This window comes from Schistocerca gregaria, chromosome 1 (genome assembly GCF_023897955.1).
Source record: "Schistocerca gregaria isolate iqSchGreg1 chromosome 1, iqSchGreg1.2, whole genome shotgun sequence".
Classification (NCBI taxonomy): Eukaryota; Metazoa; Arthropoda; class Insecta; order Orthoptera; family Acrididae; genus Schistocerca; species Schistocerca gregaria.
This window is the reverse complement of record NC_064920.1, coordinates 935779105-935799455: the sequence shown is the minus strand read 5'-3', so window position 1 is coordinate 935799455 and position 20351 is coordinate 935779105.

Here is a 20351-nt window from a genome sequence, read left to right as displayed (position 1 = left end):
TCTTATGGAATGGCAGCCCATTCCTCACGGAGTGCTGCACTGAGGAGATATATCGACGTCGGTTGGTGAGGCCTGGCACGATGTCGGCGTTCCAAAACATCCCAAAGGTGTTCTACAGCATTCAGGTTAGGACTCTGTGCAGGCCAGTCAATTACAGGGATCTTATTGTCGTGTAACCACAGGCGGTGCACAAAGAACAGGTACTCGATCGTGTTGTGCAATCGCCATCCCCACATTGCTCTTCAACAGTGGGAAGCTAGAAGGTGCTCATAACATCACTGTAGGCCTGTGCTGTGATAGTGCCATGCAAACAAACAAGGAGTGCCAGCCCCCTCCACAAAAAATATGAACAGACCATAAGACCACCGCCTCTGAATTTTACTGTTGGCACTACACACGCAGGCATATGACGTTCACCGGGCATTCTACATACCCACGCCCTGCCATCGGATCGCCAAATTGTGTACTGTGATTCGTTACTCTACACAACGTTTTTTTTCCCACTGTTCAGTTGTCCAATGGTTACGCTCCTTACACCAAGCGAAGCATCCTTTGGCATTTACCGGCCTGATGTGTGCCTTACGAGCAGCCGCTCGACTATGAAATCCATGTTTTCTCATCTCCCCCCTAACTGTCATAGTATTATCAGTGGATCCTGATGCAGTTTGGAATTCCTGTGTGATGGTCGGGATAGGTGTCTGCCTATTACACACTACGACGCTCTTCCACTGTCGGCGGATCAAGCTGAAATGGTTCAAATGGCTCTGAACACTATGGGACTCAACTGCTGAGGTCAGCAGTCCCCTAGAACTTAGAAGTACTTAAACCTAACTAACCTAAGGACATAACACTCATCCATGCCTGAGGCAGGATTCGAACCTGCGACCGTAGCGGTCACACGGTTCCAGACTGTAGCGCCTAGAACCACTCGGCCACCCCGGCCGTCTCGGCGGGTCTCTTTCAGTCAATAGACGAGGTCGGCCTGTACGCTTTTGTGGTGTACATGTAGATTCACGTTTCCACTTCACTATCACATCGGAAACAGTGGTCCTAGGGATGTTTAGGAGTGTGAAAATCTCGCGTACAGACATATGACGCAAGACCTTACTGAAGACGGAGGTGAGGCAGATGGGACGATAGGAAGAGGCGGCAGAAGAGGCTTTGTTGGGTTTGAGAAATAAGACAATGTGGGAGGTCTTCCACAGGTCAGGGTAGAAGCCAGTAGAGAGGATGGCATAGAGATGGGCGAGTACAGTCAGGAAGGAATAGGGGCATTCTCGAAGAGATGGTAGGTGACACAGTGATGACCAGGGGCCGTGTTGCGTTTGGACCGCACGATAAGTATAATGTCTTGTGCTGTGATGGGAGTGTTTATGTCGGAGGGGGGCAGCTGCCCCAAGTACTGGAGACTAGGAGCAAGTGGAGCGACCGAGGTATCGGAAAATTCCATGATGGTGGGGAAAAGAGAATAATCAAAGTGGGGATCATCGGGGATGGAAAAGACCTCAGAAAGGTGGAAAGTGAAGTGGTTGGCCTTACTGAGGTTGTCAGGAAGGGGGCGATCGTTATGGAGAAGGGGGTAGTGGGGAGCGGAAAGGGAACCAATAAGGCGATGGAAGGCGGACCAGTACTTGAAGGAGTTGATAGGGAGGGTGGCGTTGAGTCGTGTGCAGGTCTGGCTCCAGTCTCGACGTTTCGTTGCTGTAATAAGGTTCCGTGCGTGTCGCTGTATTTTCCGGTGGCGTTGGAGTGTATCCCTGTCACAAGTGTGCAGGAAGGAGCGATAGAGATGGCGGGATTCACGGAGGAGGAGGACAGCCCGCGGAGGGAGAGTGTGATGGTGTGGGTGGATGGTTTTAGTCGGAACATGGGCCTCCACGGCGTCAGTAATTACCTTCTGAAGGAAGGACGAGGCGTGGACGATGTCGTCAGGATGGCGAGAGGTAACAGGGTGGCTTTCGAGCTGGGTGGAGATGGAGTCCCGGTAGGCATCCCAGCTGGCACTGTGATAGTCATGGACGACCTTGGGAGGGGGTGCAGGGTGTTGAGCCGGAGGGTGGCGATGAGCAGACATTATGATGAGAAGGACAGGGAGGTGATAGCTACCTGCGGGGTCAAGGACGGCAACAGCGATACGCCCAAGGAGGTTGGCCGAAGCAATGACAACATCAGGGTTGGTGTGACTTTCGGGTTGGGTGTGCTGGGGAAGGGGAACAAGGTCACCTCGGATTCTGGAGAGGAACTGATGCCATTGCCGAAGGGCAGCAGGAGTGTGGCTACGGACTTTGAGGTTGGCGGCAATCACATAGGTGGAGAAGGTGCGGTCAATATGCGAGATGAATTCATAAGGAAGAGGAGCAGTGGAGCGGACATAGATGGTGGCACAGGTAATGGTGAGGGAGGGGAAGAAGACGCTAAGGTTAAGGTGTTCAGTGGGGTCATTGAGGAGAGGTTGTGGCCGAAAGGGGATATGCTTAAGTTGGCCAATCGTGACTCCACCCTGCGCACGAGGACCGGGAGCGTCAGTGCGGTAGAGGATATAGAGAGAGGTGTAGATAGAATGGTGGGGCTGGAGAAAGGTTTCATTCAAGAGGAAGGTGTCGAGCTGGTGTTGAGAGTGGGTGTGCATGAGGAGGTATTTGTTCGAGCGGAAGGAGCGAATGTTCTGGAAGAGGATGTGATGCTCGTGCCGCACCTGGCGGGAAGGAGGGGGGGGGGGGGGAAGAGAGGGAAGAGAAGAGACTTAAACTATAGTGTCGAGGTGGGTGAAGGTGAAGTGGGCTTGGTTGTGGGAGTAAGTGGCGAAGGTGTTCATGTGGAAAACGGAGCGAGTGGCAAGGGAGATTTGTTGGAAGGTTTGGGGGCACTGAAAAGGGTGAATGTTTTGGAGCACAACGGTAAGGAACCAGATGATGTCCTCGGCCATTTGGGTGGATGGAGTGAGTTGTTGGGATGGACAGGGGAATCGACGGGATGCACTGGGACTGTAATCTCAGTGGTGGCTGGAGGCGGTTTAGCTTTACACTTGTGGGAGTAGGTGGGATGGGGGCCATTGCAGGTATTACAGGAAGGAGGAGCAGTGAGGTTGGTGCAGTTCTTAAGACAGTGGGAGGCCTTGCAATGGGGACAGGTGGGGAATTTTTTGCAGTTGGGAGTCAGGTGGTCATTGTATATCAGGCACCACTGGCAACAGTCAATGGTAGGACTGAGGAGGGGATTTGGAGGATTCAACAGGGTGGCGACGGTGGTATATCAGGGCACCCTGAGTGAGGAGATGGTCAATGGATGGGGCGGACTCAGAGTATATACCCACATGAGGTAGGTGGGACCAGGGGCATTGTGGATACAGCGGGCAGAGCAGATTTCCAAGTCCGGGTGGGAGTTCAATTCTGCCAACACTTCATCCTCTGTGATCACCGGGCTGAGTTTAAAAATCAGAGGTGTAGGTGGGGGGGGGGGGGGGGGGCGATGGGGAGGCTAGGGCTGACGAGGAGTGGAAGTGGAAGGGTGTCAGAGAGGTGTGGGGGCCAAATATAACTCGTGGGAGTTTTTGCAGGAGGTCTGTGGGAAAGGATGGGGACGGGGACTTGATAAGGACTGAGTACCTGTGGGGAATGAGTTGAGAGATGGGGGCACCAGGTAAGTACTTTCGTATCTCCATGGTGAGCGAATGAGCGTCGTGGAACTTAGGATCGGGAGTTGACAGGACAAAGGTGTGGAGGTTGGGGGCCGAGGTATGGGTGGCAGGAGGAGGGGTGGTGTCCATGGAGATGGCAGTGGGAGGGGGAGGTGGTATTGACTTTTTGTGGGAAGTGGCAGGAGCAGAATGGGCAATGACACGCTTATGGTGTTTTTTGGATACTGGAGGCTGCGGGGAGGGGAGAGGGACGGGGAGGAGAGGGAGGTGATGGGTGGCAGATTCCTGTGGCGTAGTGGAGGCGCCGGGAGAAGCAGCCAATTCAGTGGTAGCGATGGTGGCTCGGCGCGACGTGATGCGTGCGGGAGATGCAGACGACGAAGTGTCGGGGTGGGTGAGAGAGGGGAAGCTGACCACCTGAGGGGCGGCAACAGAGGCGTACGTGAGGGCGGGGGTAGTAGTGGGAGCTGTTGAGGGTGTGGAGGCTGGATGAAGGGTGTAAAGGTGTGGGTATACACCAGGGGAGGAGATAAGGGGATGGGTAAGTGGGGGAAGGGAAGGGGAGGTGTAAGGAGGGAGGCCAGGGGCGGCAATCCAGGAAGTAACTGTGGGAGATGGGGAGGGGGATGTGTAGATTACAGAGGAGGTGGGAGTACTCATAGCAGACAAACGGCGACGGACAGACTGACAGGCAGCAGGCGTCGGCGTGGGCGTCGGCGATGGCGATGGTCGGCGACGAACAGACGGACGAACAGTAGGCACCAGCGGCGGCGGCGGCAGCGGTTACGGCGACCGCGATGGACAGCGAGCAGGCAGGCGGACGGACGAACAGCTACAGCAGCAAGCGGCGGGCGGCGCGCGGGCGGGCGGTCAGACAGACAGACAGATACAATCTTCGAAGACGGAGATTCCACCCTGAGAGTAGCCCAGGCTTTGCAGTCTGACGCTTTCGAAGGAGGGGATCCAACGCTCTAGATGATGATGATGATGATCGTACTACATCTTCGCCTAATACTTATACACTGATGTGTCAAAAGTCATGGGATAGCTCCTCATTTCGTGCGGGACCTAATTTCGTGCCCGACCTCCCTTTGCCCCATGTAGTGCAGCAACTCGACGTGATATGGACTCAACAAATCGTCGGAAGTCCTCTTCAAAAATATTCAGCCATGCTGTCTCTACAGCCATGCATATTTGCGAAATTATTGCCGGTGCAGGATTTTGAGCACCAGTTGACCTCTCTATTACGCCCCCTGTCGGGCATCTGGGTGTCGCATCATTCGGTGGAACTGTGCAGAATTTTCTTCAAACAAGTCGCCAACAATTGTAGCCTGGTGACATACCGCATTGCCATCCGCAAAAATTCCATTGCCGTTTGGGAACATGAAGTACATGAGTGGCCGAAAATAGTCTCCAAGTAGCCTAATATACCCGTTTCTAGTCAACTGCAGGTTCAGTTTGACCAGAAGACGCAATACATTCAGTGTATACGCAGCCGACACCTTTATAGAGCCACCACCAGCTTGCACAAGCCCTTTTGGTGACTTGGGTTCGTGGCTTCGTGGGGTTAGCGCCACACTCGAGCAATGCCATCAGCTCATACCAACTGAAATCGTTATTCATCTGACCAGACCTGGGTCCAACCGATATGCTCACGAGTCCATGAGAGGCGCTGCAGGCGGTGTCGTGCCGTTAGCAAAGGCAGTCACGTGCGTCGTCTGTTACTGTAGCCACTAACGCCTAATGTAGCCTCACTGTCCTAATGGACGCGTTTCTTTTATGTCCGACATGGATTTCCACGGTTATTTCACACTGTATTGTTTGCCTGTTATCACTGACTACTCAAACTCCGCTGCTCTCGGTTGCTCAGAATAGACTGTCGGCCACTTCGTTGTCCGTGGTGAGTGGTAATGCCTAAATTTGGTATTGTCGGCACTCTGTTGACACTGTGGATATCGGAATATAGAATTCTGTGACGATTATCAAATGGGATCTTCGTACATCTATAGATGAAATGAAGGACACTGGGACGTGAGCTGGTATAAATTATATTAAAAATGAAGAAATTCCTCATGCACTATTTAATGTGTCGATTTTATTTTGGCAACTAGTTTCAGCCTTTTAGCAACGTCATCTTCATGCCCATGACGTCAACAGCATGCGGCTGATATACGAGGGCTATTCGGGAAAGTACGAACGATAGATCGCGAAATGGAAACCACAGTGAAAATCAAAACTTTTACTTGCAACGGTTAGCTACACCTTCCAGCTATTTCCTCACACAGATGCCGCTCAGACTCAGACGTCTGTCGAAGACAGCCGCCAGTGCTTTTCGACAATTTTCTACTATTTCATAGACAGCGGTTCATTTGAGCAACATGAACCTCAGGGGTAGCTAATTACGATCGGTATTGTGGGTGATCAAACACTTCCTATCAAAAACGCTGCGGGAGCATCTTCATTACGTCTGCAGAGTACGGCCGAGAATTGTCATGTAGAAGGAACCACATGACAGTTATGTTATGTGGATTGCATAGCTTCAGGCGAAATCATTCACCAGGCCCTCATACTTGGTGGGAGACGCTATTTTCTAGCCAGCTTTACTTTCTCACTGTGAGCTCAGAATTGAAAAGAGCGACGTGATGCGATCGACAGGCATCCTAGACTCAGTGTCCAACGCATCTGTTCAAAATTTCATCAGATTTTCACTGTATTTTCCATTTCGCGACAGATGGTTCCTTGAATGAGATTTTCACTCTGCATCGGAGTGTGCGCTGATATGAAACTGCCTGGCAGATTAAAACTGTGTGCCGGACCGAGACTCGAACTCAGTACCTTTGCCTTTCGTGGGCAAGTGCTTTACCAACTGAGCTACCCAAGCACGACTCACGTCCTGTCCTCAGTTGGAGTCTCGGTCCGGTACACAGTTTTAATCTGCCAGGAAGTTTCATATCAGGACACTCTCCTCCACAGAGTGAAAATCTCATTATGGAAACATCCCCCAGGCTGTGGCTAAACCATGTCTCCGCAATATCCTTTCTTTCAGGAGTGCTAGTTTTGCAAGGCTCGCAGGAGAGCTTCTGCAAAGTTTGGAATGTAGGAGACGAGGTACGTGCAGAAGTAAAGCTGTGTGGACGGGGCGTGAGTCGTGCTTGGGTAGCTCAGTTGGTAGAGCACTTTCCCGCGAAAGGCAAAGGTCCCGAGTTCGAGTCTCGGTCAGGCACACAGTCTTAACCTGCTCGGAAGTTTCAGATGGTTCCTTACTTTCCGAATAACAGTCGTAGAAGTCAGTGGTGAGATATTAACGTGGTCCGTGTGGAAGTTGGGCACTCCAATGCGTGTAGCTCCAACTACTGTTCCACATTCAGAATTTGTTATTTCTAGTCGTGTTTCCATAATCACGTCGGACACCTGAGTAAAAATGACAGCTCCACCAACGCACTGCCCTTTTATATTTTGTGTATGCGGTACAGCAGTGTATCTGCATATCGCTATCTCACGAATTCTGACATTTCACTGTAGTTGTGAGAGTATGCTCCTACGGGGATCGATTATAAAGAGGAAATACAATCTTGTTGCTCTGGTAGGTGAGGTCGTAGGCACTGCTGCGCAGCGGCCAGAGAGGTCGCTGACCGGTGCCGAGTGGCTGGCACTGATGAATGCCGGCTAATTAACCAGCAGCAGCAGTAGCAGCAGCGGCGGCGGCAGCGGCAGTGGTTGTGGCACAGACCGTCCGCCGGCCAGCGTCCTGACCGCGGGGCCGCGCGGCTGGCGTGGGCCCGGAATACGTCAACTTTGTAAGCGCATTAAGGTAAACTCGGCGCGGTTGTATAGCGGCGCGGCTAATTGGCCTGTGGTTCGTCTCCTCCCCGCCCGCGGCGCCCCGCACCCTACCTGTGCTCCCCTTCCTGTTTCCTTCCCTGCTCCTTCAGCCCGAGGCTCCACCGGCATTAGCAGCGAAGACGAAAAATATTCCGACCGGAATATTTCGTTCGAGTACGTAAGTCAACGTGAGAACGTTCGAAAGAGAACTGGTGCTCACTCATCGAGGAATTCGTTTTCTCCTACCGCTATTAGACGGCCTTAGTTTTTTACGTTGATATGCGCATCATACCGTGAAAAAAAAAACAAAGAGGCGATAGCTTTATTAAAATGTTCATTAACTGAAATAAAAAATAATTAACCTTTCCGCAGCAGCTGTAACACCTCGGTTCAGTTTACAGTGATAAAAGCTATAGAAAGAATAATTTAAAATTAAGAATAGTATTTTATGAGGGGAAAACAGTCTAGAATCAGAGTTCGGTACTTGCAGATCAAAATTACAGTATATCAGCAAGTAGTTTAACGTAGAAGTACAGCAAAGCCACGGAAGGTCCGTCACGGAGAAGGCAGTGTCGTTAAAGTCTTGTGATGAAAGACCTATACAAAGGCCTGATCGTCATTATTGCCACCTTTTTTCCTTGATGGTTCCGTTCAAGGGCGTGGAACCCGTGTCAGTCAGCGAGACAGTAATTACATTGAACTTTACTGTGTTAAGACTCACGATAAACTGTTAGAATATTACGGAGATTAAAATTGATGTAGTGTACGATCTCTGACTGTTGGTAGCAACGGAGTATTAATGGGATTTTAGGTCCTTGGAACTTTACGGACATATAGACGACAGAAACTCAAATTATCTGCTGATACGAGTGAATTCAGAGGTACCGGTATTCAGATATTAACGTATGGACTTTTGAAAGTGTCGTGTGCCATTAGTTGCGAATCTGGACGTAGAGCGCGTGCATATCGGCATTTGCGGACTATTTGGAATCCTCCAGGCTAGGAACCTTTTAAATAGACCATCATCCATCACCATCTTAATCCTTGAATGTAGAGTGAATGTGAAAGATTAGACTGTTGTACTTATTTCATTTACCTAGTACTAATCAATGAAGGTTTTACGGAACCAAAGCTATTCAGTAGTAAGTCAGCACCATCTAGCGGAAAGCGTAGGCATTAACTAACACGCTAATTGAAGTGAACGTTTACGTGTTTTACGGACTGCTTAATATGAATTTTTGTGGCTCTTTGACGTCCCCACTCCCCCCGAAAGGTGGCGCGGTCTGTCTTAATGATAAAAGGGGAGAGTTTAGCCGGGCAAATTACTAAATAAAAGCGATATTTACAAGACTCGCAGTAATAGCAAAACACAAGTCCCGCACCTCATCGGAGAGTCGTCGCTGTCACGTCGGCAATTAAAGCCGGAAAACCTACCGACGATACGTATCTACGAGCAGACGTCGACGTGGAGTACCTAAAGAGGGAACCACAAGAGAGTTGGGGATGCTTCACAGCGTACGTATTACATCAGTTTTCCATTACCATAATTATCCGTTTCAAATTAGCGATACGAACGGATAAATTGAGTAGTTTCAATAAAATTAGACGTGGGCTGGGGCCACTACGATAGAAGTAAGCATGTTATTTGCAAGTAATAGGGTCAGTTTAGTACCACGCGCAAACTAAATCTCACACGTGGAGGCAATGACATTCGGATTACGGAGTTACTTCAAACTTTGTGCACTTTCAGTAATCCATTAGGACAACACAATGTGGAAGGAATAAGGCGTACTAGTTAGACGATTACGAGAAAAGAGCAATAGAATTTTTACGCGCCAGTGATGGGCCGGTGCGTTGCAACAGGGAGTATGAGGTAGCGTCAATCATATTCAGAGTTCAAGCTCCGAAATTGCTAGATCGAATCCCGCTCGTATTTTATTTTCAGTATACATTTTTTCCAATTATAACATTTCAATGTTATTTGGCTGTTTACTAATTTCTGTTGTTACAACAATAGTTTTGCGACTCTTAATTCCATAGGTAAGTTAGAAACTTGATCGTGTGCGTCAAACGTGTTCATATTTGATTGACAATGAAAGATAAATAGTTTCTCGTGACGACGTTACTGAAATAACATTCAGACGTACGTCGCCAATTTTCGGAGCCGATATTTACGGAAACGTTGATTTACGCATGGTTTGCATCCTGATTTTCGGTAGAAACAGAAATTTATCAAAATGCCAACGAACATTAGAAACTGTGAGGATTCCTTGTGCAAGGAGATATACTGTATTCATTCTGTATAGTAGATCACATTTTAAATCATGTTTTCCTTTCTGTATGAAAAATACCATCCTACAACTTGTAATGTCGAAAGCTCCTCTGACGATTCATCCAACACTACCTTCATATTCCTCCTTGTTATAACTCATTGTCTTACAGAATAACGTTATTCACGCCTTTACCTTTATTTCTCGATGTTTGTCTTAGAGTTTCCAAGCATATCCCTCGTCCTTGAAACCTGTGTCTGAAGATTGAAGCGTCCAGGTGTAAAGCACTCGTCGGTACATTACTTGTTCGGATTTACATTAGCGGGACTCGATCTAGCGATCCACCAGTAGCGGAACCTGAAGACAAGCAATGTGACTGCCGCCAGTTCGTGCTCCGGGGTGCAACGCATCAGTGCGTCACTGACGCGTAAAATTCCTCTTGCCATGCTCTCCAAATCGACTACGTAGTACACTTTTCCAGTTCCGCATTACGTTGTCCTAATGGACTATTCTAGGTGTACAAAGTTTGAAGTAAATTTGTGATCCGAGCATCGTGGCGTCCCCTTGGCAGAAATAATGTGACAAATATCCTTATAAGATGTTTTCACCGGCAACAGGGGCCTTCTTAGGAGCAACGAGGAATTTTAGGTTCAATTATCACTTTGAATAAATGAAACTGCTGCCGTGACATCCATATTCATCCATCAATACGACAGTTGGATGATATGACAGGGACTTTGGATGCAGAAATCCGTATTTTGGCTGTTGGTTAAAATTTCTACCAACAAAGTTACCTCGACGTCATTCTGGAAATGTCTGACACGCAGTCGTTTCTTCATTCGGAGGAAACGATGTATGTGTGTGACGAGGATAGTGGGCAGACGGAGCATGAGGCATTATTTGAATTGTCCACCAGGGCAATATACGCAACTGCGTCCAACATAGCGAACAGGTCTGTTGCCGTGGAGTCCTAGAACTGATGCCTCTATGGTAACCTCGCGAGGCGATGTCGGAAGTCTATTCTCCAGAAAGTTTGCGCTCTGCGTCCATAATCTGTAACCACCACACCATACGGTCCCAAAAGCATTCACTAACGCACTACCCGGCGATGGTTCCTCCTTCGTCTGTTTCGGTGATGGGTCAAACCACATGTTTTCTCTGCTCACTTTATTTTTTTACCTGTGAGTCACAGTAATACACGCACCTCTCCTCCGTGTTGTTTAGGTAGCTAACGCAGTTGCAACATTTTAGCTACTGCCAAAGAACGACAGGCTCTGTAAAAAGATGTGAGCTGCCACGGCATCCATGTGGCGGCGACCCTTGTTACGTTTAAAATGCTGGGCGAGATGTTCAAAGCTGATGGGTTCCTGATTTTCACTTTTGACACAATCACCTCGATTGCCCTACCCCTATCATACACCAGAGTCGCTTCTCTTGTGATTTCTAGTTCTTCACAAAGAACCAGCAAGTATCTGTGTATGTATGTATGTGTGTGTGTGTGTGTGTGTGTGTGTGTGTGTGTGTGTGTGTGTGTGTGTAATAAGAGACTGGAGAGAAGGGGCGATACGCGAGGTAATGCACATGAGGAAATATTATGCCGTACAAAGGGTGCTCCAAACTCAGTCATGCATACGTTCATAATTTTCCTAGGTGGCATCTATCATAGACAAGATGAAAATTGTCAGCAAGGACAGGTATAATTCGTCAGAACAGGGACAGGGAAAATTCGTCAGAAAACAGAGTATTATACTTAATGCGATACATTCATGTCTTTCGGGCCAAATAGAAAGAAAAAAGAGACATACCAAAATTTTACTTTAAATAATTAACCATTATGGAAAAACGTGTTGGTGTGCGTGTCTATCCAATCGGACTCACGAATAGAAACATTTAACTACTAAACAATGTAAGACGTGCACTTGTATATTTACAAGGAGACACATAAACTGATACAATTTACAAACACACCTATAAAATTTTCTGTTTGTGAATTCAAAGAAACATGTAGCATGACACATTTATCCAACGACCAGTACAAATGTGTTTACATATAGTTACAAAGAGACATATGAAAAATTACTGTTAACAAATAAACAACCCATTAAACTTGTATTCATGAGTATAAAAAAAGACTTATACAAAGAAACATCTGACTACTAAGCAGACTACATACATACATAGCACAAGCTTCCTGGGCATTTTGATCGCAATAGCCCTTTCTCCGACTGTTAAACGTTCCATTTTAACAACACCATGTCCTCCGCGTAACTATTATGACTGGACAAGCGTATTATCAAAACTAATTTAAGTAATGAATTGCACAAAGTGCTGTCGGGTACATCGCTGCATCTGTGAGAATATCACAGCGCCATCCATCACAAAGCGAAACAAATGTTCCAACTCAAACATTCCTATTCGGTTACGTGCTATACGAATACGTAGTAAAAATGGAGGTACCTATTTAAAAAAAGGCAGTTTCTGTCAATGTGACCTATGGCAGCGCCATCTAGTGGGTCATCCATAGCGCCCTGTATTTACCCTCGTCACGCTCGAACATATTTTTTCTTTATTTTCCGTTTGATGCTAGTTCCGTGAAATATTTGGCCCAGTCACTTTCAATAGACCACCCTGTACTCGTAATGAACACCGATTCCTGTAAGTTCACTTCCTACGGATATGATAATATCTGTGCTCTAACAAAAAATACCACCTAGATTACAGTGTACTGTGAACAGATCACATTTTATAAGTGTTGTCACAATAAGAGTGTAGTGCACAACGAACTAATCTTCAGATCTGTATCTTTTGCAGCTAGCATTTGTTGCAAAAACTGGAATTTCTTTCGGTGTCTGTCTCAGAAAAACTGTTAACAATATTTATCAAGTTCTGCTACTCAACAATAATGCCTGAAGCACTCTGTTAATTTCACATATAAAGGTGTCGAGGAGTTCCTTAGGTAAGTCTTCTTTCACACACTCAAATGTTTACTTTAACTGCGTATTTTCAAACACCTATCTAGAAAATTTACTTACGTATGAAAATGGGCATTAATTCTGACTTGAGGATTGTCCCACTGTTTTGGATAATGTGAGAACTTCTATGGGTGATGATTAATTTCTATCGAATGATTACAGGTATTTTCAAGTAACCAACTAAAGAAATGATATTAAAATTGGCACTGTAGTAATACAAAACAATTAAAGTTTATCACGATAACCTTACAGCACAGGTTTATATTATTAGAACATAAAGTGTCTATAATACAAGCGAGCTTAAATTGACACGAATTAGTAAGCGTTATGTAGTATGGACTTGTAAATGGTCTCTTCTTACATGCTATCTTGTACCATACACAAGCAGTAAGGCAATGTCGCAGCTGGAGTGGAACGAAAAAAAATTAATGAATATTTCAATGCTACAATCTAATACAGTCGAGTGTTCTTATAAACCATAAATTATGTGGGTACAAACAGAAAATTTTATAATCACGTGTGTATCGTTAAGGTTTTCACCCTTATACTGTGAGATGTGGCCATAGTGAGAAGTGTAACGAAGGAGAAGTTTCTTTAATGTTCCTTTAACGATAGTCTGTCTGGCTACATGTAGCGCTATCACATATTAGAAAAAAGGTACCTCCATCAAGATTGGAACCGACTCCCAATGGAGCCATTACTTCACAGGACGACCTCGTTAATTCCTCATTTCTACACGGACTCAAAACCCTAAAGTGATAAGCCCATATCACACGTTCAGTGAAAGATTATGCAACGAAAATGACAATAAAATATCAAATGAATTTAGCAGAATAAATTTATGCCACCAGGTAGTTATTCGTCGATAGCAGTTTTGCCAAACACATTCAGCATTGTTCCCAAGTTTCAGTTATATTGCTGGCAGGAAGAACATGTTTCCACAGCAGATGTGTTTCTTGAACCGGATCAGTAGTGAGTACGCCTTATGGCCACGATGTGCCGCAATATCAAACGTCAAAGAGCTTTATTCCAATTTTTGTAAGTAGGTTTAGGGACAAGAGTGTAGTTACTAATAATATTCAAATGCATCGACTGTGCATAACCTATGCTTAGGCAAAAATATCATTCAGTCTGTTGTTACAGAAGGAATGACGTAATGATTACAATAAAACCGCTCTTGCTTTGGCATTGAAAGTGAAAAGCAACCATGCTTAACGACTTTCAACTTGCATTAAACAGAGAGGGAACCCAAAATAACAATAGGTTAACCAGACTGAGGGTGGACTGGTTTTCTATGCCGTGCCTTACAGTCGATTATTTAAATTAGTCCTTATGGTTTTGTACTTATGATATCTTCACGCCAGCGTTTCCCAAACTGTGTTCTGCGGAACACTTACCATAGACTATTAATAACATGGCATTGTTTCCGATGTTTTGACGATACTATTTTTTCGAAATTTTGCTATGGGTTCTGTATTATTAGTTATGATTTAAAACTGAAGTAACCACTGAATGACACATGTTTTCCTTACTTTTTTAAAAAATTTCTTAGTCTTCTAAATTAACAAGGTATTCCTTTAAAGTATCAAAATTCTGAATTAGTTCCATCAGAGTAAAAGTCTGGGGACTCCTGTGCTAGGCTACCAACATGCTCTGAGTCGAGGTCACCAGGTTGTGACGAGTGGCAAACGTCAGGTGGCACGTGGTTGGAGGCCGATGGCAGTTTGTCGGTCGCCACCCTACGGGGAAGAAACTCTTCACCTTAAATTGCTCTGAGCGTCGTGAAGCCACGAGCTCTTCTTGGAAATATTTCTGGAATATGAAGGATATAGTGGGTTTGAAATCCAATCTCCTCGTCTATGGTGCACGACGTCTATTACTTTTTTTTCTAATTTCGTCTTGTTATTTTATTATGTAGGGGTCGGCATGTGACGATTATATTGATAGGTGGATAGGGCTTGTGGTGGCTCAGGGTGATGCACAATTCCTCAGCCTGGATAGGTGTGCAATGGTGGTGGTGGTGGTCGGAGCCCAAAGGTGGATCATCAGTAAAACATACCTGATTAAGAAAGCCTTTTGTTCATAATAGTTACAGTGATGGAATCAAAGGTGGAGCAGCAGTCGGTTACTTCTGCGATGTAGTCAGCCACAGTCGCTGGAGTGTACCAGTGTCAAGGCATATTGAAATCAACAAAATTGTAGAGCGGCGATGGAGAATAAAGACAGTCCTGACTGCTTGCACTGCTGTACGTGCAACAAAGAACACGATGGAACCAGTGGGATTAAACAGCAGCTCTGGGATTAATTGCAGCTTCCGGCAAGGCTGAGACGTAGCATGTAGCTACGCTGGGTGATGGACGTCTACGTACAGGAAAAAGTGCGGCTGGGCAGCTAGGCGGCCTAGGCTCCAACCCACAGCTTCCCAGGGGGATGACCATTGGCATGAAGTAGTCACCTTGCGGCGGAGCGGGGTCGGATGTCTGTGTTGTTGTTAATGTTGTTTTTCAGTCCACCTACCTCGATAGGATTCTTGCCGGTGTCCCTTCACTCTCTGATACCATATATAGGCTAGGCAGTGTAAAGCAGCGTTGATGAAACTGCTACCTAATACCTACCACACAGAGGCCTCTGAACTCCAGTTGAAAGTCGATTCCTGAAATTTCATTATTAAAAAATCGGGCGTTCGGGATATTCAGATTACTTCCAGAAAAGCGTTTAAAATTAGATTATTATTTTTGGTTTATATTGAAACACATGAAACGCCTATGAAGTCCGTATGTAATATGGCGAAATGTTATCATTGAAAGTTCACACTCTGTATAAGAAATATTCACTCGAAATTTTAGTAAGTCCGACCCGACTATTTTTCACGTTCTACCAGTCACAGAACCACAACTATTAGCGAGTTAAACATTCGGTCGGTTCAGTGGCTTTCTTCGTAAGAAGTCCTCGCCAAAATATTCCGTACAGAGCACGAAACACGCCACTACTACTAAAAAGTTCACACGCTCATATCTCTCGAAAAATTTAACTTAGAAACACCAAACTTTCATTAAATTGTTCGTAACGCCAGTCGCTTCCGACACGATATGTTCGAATCGAAATTGACTCATTATTTCCTCATCTTTCAGAGTATTTTTAAGGTGGGATCCAATGTCCTGTAATCCGTAGGCTGGCAAGCAAGCGACTCTCTCGAGGTAATCTCCTCTCTGCCCACAGCTCTATTCGCGCGGGAACAGCTACATTCTGTTTGGCTGTTGATCTAAACGAACGATCATAACGTTCCTTCCTCATCATTCTCGCGGGAAATGTTGCCTTATCCAATGATTAATTTGATAGTAATTAAAGTCAGAAAAACTTCCGTTACTTGTATTATGATTAATCAAAATCAGCAAAGTGCGATATATTCTTCAAATTGATAAATAAACTTATTCCGCCTCTAACTGCCGTTCTATCTGCTTTTATACAAAAGCATGCTCACACAGACATACGTCACCTGAATCGAGGTTACAACATAACTCTCCCAGGGTTCGGTTCTACAAGGTATTACCTAAAATTAAATATTAAATTTTAACGTATGTCCCACACACACTCTCCCAACATTCTCACGCACTCACACAACAAAATATAATAAAATAATAATTTTGTCCAATATTTATATTATGTGATGAAAAGTGACTAAAGTTTTAAAAAGAAAATTCTAATTAATTGATTTTTGTGCGCTGACAACTTTGTAATGGCTTCAAATGATAATGAAAGTCAATGTGTTATTGTTCCCAACTTGGTTATAAGAAACAAGAGTAGCTTTTAGAAATTTTAGTTAATTATCTTTACCTCCGGAACTATAATAAATAAAAATCTGAAATATCGGCAGCATCATTCCATTAATAACAAAAGGCTCTGTACCACATCTGAACAAAATCGGATAATAACTAATATGGATTATTTAGGTTCGTAGAGGGTCTGAATCTTCCTATCGACTGAATGTTACGCTATGCAGTTCTCATGGCAGGCAGCTTCAGCTGTGATGTGAGCAGAGCGAAAAAAAAAAAAAAAAAAAAACCTTTGGCATCCTGCAGCCAACGTACTAGACGGCTGCCTGCCTTACTGCAACGAATGTTATCTCGTAATAAATTCCCGCGTTACAACCCAGTGGTGACCCAACAGTGCAGAGAAACTGAGTTTACTGCACACAGACTTACATCAGCAGAGGCCTGCAGCTACTGACGTTAAAGTCTGTCGGCAGTGGCTAACTGCGTCATCTTAGTCTGCAAGGGGGCATCTTCTCATGACTTTACGCTGGCGTCGACTTGTCACTCAGCACACTGTGCACAGCTGAGCACTACTGCGTACAACTGTGTTCACTGAGCACTCTGAGAATGAGACCTAATTTGGGTGGTGTAAATGAGGGCCGTGTGGGCTAGCGTTTCTCCAACAGCGCCACTCCTATCCCGGAAACCGTGACTGTAGTGATCATTGTGCAACTATGGCTTTGCTGCCTTGTCAGCTCTTCCAGAAACTCTGAAGGTGTCACAACTTTAGCTTCCAGACACACTTATCGGAATCTTCTGCTTCGCCAGAATACTGAATGAATGATCTTGCAGACTGTTTATGCGCTGTTGCTGCACAGCCACCACTCATCGAGCTGGCTGGTGCATCTCTCCACGAGACTGTTCTCTGCTGAACCGATCCAAGAACAGTTCTTTACCCCAGGTGGAGATACCTGCTATTCGCTCACGTTGATTTCCTTCTTGGTCTCGTTTCTGTGCCTATTACTTTGTCTGTTGAAACATAATTATTCTCCTGTATAATGGAAGAAAGTAGCCGACGTACGTTTCCCCTAACATGTGATGAAAGCTGTTGTTACAAATGTTCTTCCACAGCTCAGGGCAAGTGACATGACAGTATTTAGCTTCCGTTCTTTTAGGTTTTACCACGTCCTTTCGTTGCAGGTTTGGTCTCCAAGGGTTATATAGGTTCTCTACTACAAAGGTACTACGAATGCTGAGCTTTGAATTTATTTTGAGAACACGGGTGGTACCGGGCTTTCTGGCTGAACTGCGTTTCCTTATCAGGTTCATAAGACTAGAATGTGGCCTCTTAAGGACATTATATTCTAGAAATATTTTGTATTTTGTGTCAGTGTCTGTTAACCCGATGCCACCATCTCCAAAGGGTAATGTCTGTGTGCCGTATCTTACTCTGAAAATATTTCCACGGCATGTGAAATATCCAGTCTCTAATAGTATACTTTGGGCTACTAGCGCTGGTACACGCAAAATGGATACTATTCAACACATTTTGGACAAGATTAACACATTCATCAGTTTTACTTGTTGGATCAAATAGAGACTTCGCTTGGGCTGAAGTTGTATGTTGATCCTAGCTTCTTTGAACTTTCATAATCATATGATAGTCTTCTCTGTTGAGGGTCTGACATCAGACTGTAGTCCTAGACCACGTATCAATAATGCTGTGGGTAACTATTGTTGTTCTTCCAGCTACAAGCCTTTCCCTAAGCTCATTGTCTTGCATTTGTTGGAGCTAATTACGGCCCCCGTTGCTTCATAGTAAGAGTTTTGTGAATGTCTTTCATCCGTTATTTGGTCTTGAACGGACACAAATAGGAACAGATAAGCTGCAAATCTTCGACATAGGACAGTCTTTCGTGATTAGCTCAAGCCTTGAAGTGCGATCTTAGGTTCCCTGTAAAGAGGTTCGACCGCAGTTGCATATATTACCATCGATAATGGGCAATCCTAATGGACAGAGCACTTTATGTCGAACTGCACAGTTAGTTGTCCATTGATTACGATATTTAACTAGACTCTTCGCAAAATTATTGAGGTGAGTTAGGAAAATATGCTGTAGGTTCCTAATTTCCGCATCGCTTTTCGTAGAAAACTGTGAGAAATATGGGCGAAAGATTTCGAAATGATTTTCGTAGCCGCCTATTTTACACATATTGTTACTGGCTGTTATACCATGGCAGTCACTCAGAATGTCGTTAATACTTTAAACCACCCAGGTACGTTTTTCATGACGCCCTTTAATTTCGCGTTTACTGCTCGAGCTAGTATTTTCTAGTCGGTCTTCTTTAAGATTATCGACATAAGGGATTCGACCTTAGTTGACAGGTCTTTCTTGCGTACCAATACGCTGAGCCCCTGTCGAAGGTCGTAGGAAGACGCTGGACATTCGATGCGTCACTGAACTCGTTAATTAGCCCTTATTTCCTTACATCCCTATAACTGAGATAAAATTCAGTTCGTATGACATCTGTTCCTATGTGTTTTTATATCAGTCTTCACAGTAACGCTTCATAAATTTCCTCATCCGTAAATGTTTCGCTAAGTTGTCGGTATTGTTGAGAAAACCTGATTCGAGGTTCTCATTCACTTTTGCTGCGGCACACAATTCATGGAAATTGCAGCACTCAGCTTTTGAAATGAGTCCTGTCGTGTTGCTGTGTTTCCTATCTTGAGGTACTCCGTTATTTTGTATTTCGTCCCTTTTATGTTTGGATTCCTACGGTATACAGTTCACGGAAATGCTGCAGCACTTCGCTTTTGATATGAGACTGCCATTGTGTTGTCACGTTTGTTATCATGAGTATCTCTGTTACTTTGTGTTTTGTCCTGTTTGATATTTAGATTAGATGGTAGAGGGATGGCTTGGCCTCTTGGATAATATGTCAGCTCTTGACCTCGCTTTCAGACACTCTAGTTTTGTTTTCTGTTCTGACAGTATCTGCGCTTTAATCCGTCTCATCTGTGAACTATTGGCGGTTATATCTGGTGTATTTTGGTGCAGTTCTTGCAGTCACATGAAATGAATTTTCTCTGCGCTTTTCTCTTTCTCTCGCTTTTGTTTTAACCATATTGTCTAAGCAATCTCAGATTAAGTTTCGCATGCTCCAGCCATCGATTTAATTTATTTGGGTATTCCCCTATATTAGTGACACAATCCTTACTTGTATCCAGCATCATAATTCTTAATACATCATCTCTAACTAAGGTACTGTTTAATTTCCAGTATCTTTTCACACGTAAAGTCGTTCGCTTCTGTATAATGATATTGCTAATATATGGTCAATCATAGTAAAAATATACAGGACAGGTTTCTGACCGAACGAGGTGGCGCAGTTGTTAGTACACTGGACTCGCATTCGGAAGGACGACGGTTCAATCCCGCGTCCGGTCATCCTGATTTAGGTTTTCCGTTATTTCCCTAAATCGCTTCAGGCAAATTCCGGGATGGTTCCTTTCAAAGGGCACGGCAGTCTTCCTTCACCCTCCTTCCCTAATCCCGTGAGACCGATAACCTAGCTATTTGGTCTTCTTCCCCAAACATCCCAACCCCCAATCTGGTTTCTGAGGTATTGATGTTATGTACCAAGTTTTGTGAGCTGTAAATCTAGTCTAATCTGGTCGTTGAATAACTAGTGACATAGCTGTACATCAGTGAATCTGCGTTTGTTTACTCACATGTGTCATCAAAATTAAAATTTCTGGTCATGTATTCTAGTCCAAAGTGCCTGTTGAAAGTTGTCTTTTTGTCTTTTTTTGATAATAACAGAATCAAAATCACCGCCAATTACGACTTTTCTCCATGTCGTTGGTAGAAAAAAAGAAAAAAATCCTATTTGTA